Here is a 1816-nt window from a genome sequence, read left to right on the forward strand (position 1 = left end):
CCGTCTTCATTAAATATATAACATGTATTCAAATCACGCTGTGCCTTGGTCTCCTCCATTCAACGAACGTGACACCCTGAAATTATTATTATTACATGAAAATCAAGGATCTGACGATTGTTGTAGATGTAGTAAAGGATTAAAAAGTTGACATCAGACATATTTGTTTAGATAAGAAAAATGTCCAGACTCAATTTTTGTATATTTTTTAATTGAAAGAATAAAATGATTAAGATGTCTCTCCAAGAGATCCAATACATTAAAACCAAATACATAAAACTTTAAATCATTGTTGATTAATGCGAAAACATAAGCACTGGTATTTTGTAATGGAAATCAATGTGACAGAGCCATAACTTTCCTTTTGGCTTATTTTAGTTATAGTTCAGTTACAGGAAGGCAATTCTCTCACATATCCAAATGTACAATTCGTTGCAAGGTGCATCATGCCAGCCGTTGTCTGTGGTAGAAAGATCGGACCATCGCGCAGCATAATCCTCCTCCATTCCGTTCTGATCATTAGGCTGTTCTCTGCCCCAGTACGCTGTGGTCAGTGCTGTCCTGTCCACCCACTTCCAGATCCCCTCTGCAACTCGGTCAGTCAGACCAATCCAGAACGTCTCGTTGTTCAATCCATGGATAAATACATATTCCTCTCTGCTGTTTATTACCACCAGATCTGCTTCTCTTCCCTGACAGTCCTCTTTTCTTCTCAGTAGAGGTAAAGTAAAAAGTGGACTTGTAATAGCTCCATCCCTGTTGTGTGTGTTGATCTACCACAGATAACTTTTCTTGAAGATTGTCTCTTTCAACCTGGAGCTGGTCCCTATCTTTAGTCATGGTATTGTACTTGGTCTGCAACTGGTCTTGTTCAGCTGAGCAGTTGGTTTTATAAACTAAGATGTTCTCTTCAAAACTGCCCATCTCTCCATTATAATATACAAACAGGCCTATGATCCCAGCCAGTAGGAGAACACACAGCAGCCCCAGACACATTGCAGCATCTCTGGTGGATCTCCTCTCTGAGCTCTCTGTACCTTGGTTTGTAGCCTGTGGTCTACTCTTTGTGGAGACTGCCTTTGTCTTGCTTCTGGAGTCATGAGAATTGATGGTCTCTTTATTCGTATAAATATCCGCAACATTGTCATTATCAAACTCTACGTTGGCATAGATTTCATTAGACATCACAATTGTCAATAACAGTTTCTGGGATTGTACCTGACAGACTCTGTGCTCTAGTTTCAAGCTGTACAGTGTATCTGATAATTAACATATGGACAGGAAAGTGTCATATCAGGAAGACTATAAATAGCAATGTTTGTTCAGTCAAACAAAAGTGTGACTTTCTTCAGATGTCTTGTGTGACTTCTCTGTTGTCTTTTAATGTCTGATTCCTGTATGCTGTTGTAGTAATGGACTGAGATGTTGTTAATGTATGTGCTTTTGTAATTCATTGCTGTATGATTGCCTTGCTCCCTCCATAGTTATTTTTAAGCTTCAAAATAACTGACAGTGGGCCAAGTCAGTTGTCACTATAACAGTATTTGCCATTGATCTAGTTTATATTTCAGTTGTTGATATCACTTTATCTACTTTAAAACTTCTTACGGATAGGCGGGACAGTCGCGTACCACTTGGGCAAAAAACAGTGAAAATGCAGCGTGGCAAATTGAAAAAAGAAGGCTTTTCGGCGAAAGCATAAGAAGCTATTATCTGATGATAGCACAACCAGTAAACAAAGAGGGTAGCATATTTCAACCCTGCAGGCTCTACACAAAACGCAGAAATAAAATATAAAACATGCATTACCTTTGAC

General features: G+C 38.9%; 1 pseudogene; it reads right to left on the reverse strand.

Annotated features, from left to right (window-relative positions):
- Nucleotides 1-209: 209 nt before the first annotated feature.
- Nucleotides 210-1240, reverse strand: LOC118399813 (CD209 antigen-like protein E; annotated as a pseudogene).
- Nucleotides 1241-1816: the final 576 nt, after the last annotated feature.

The sequence above is a fragment of the Oncorhynchus keta genome, chromosome 21 (genome assembly GCF_023373465.1).
Source record: "Oncorhynchus keta strain PuntledgeMale-10-30-2019 chromosome 21, Oket_V2, whole genome shotgun sequence".
In the NCBI taxonomy this organism is placed as follows: Eukaryota; Metazoa; Chordata; class Actinopteri; order Salmoniformes; family Salmonidae; genus Oncorhynchus; species Oncorhynchus keta.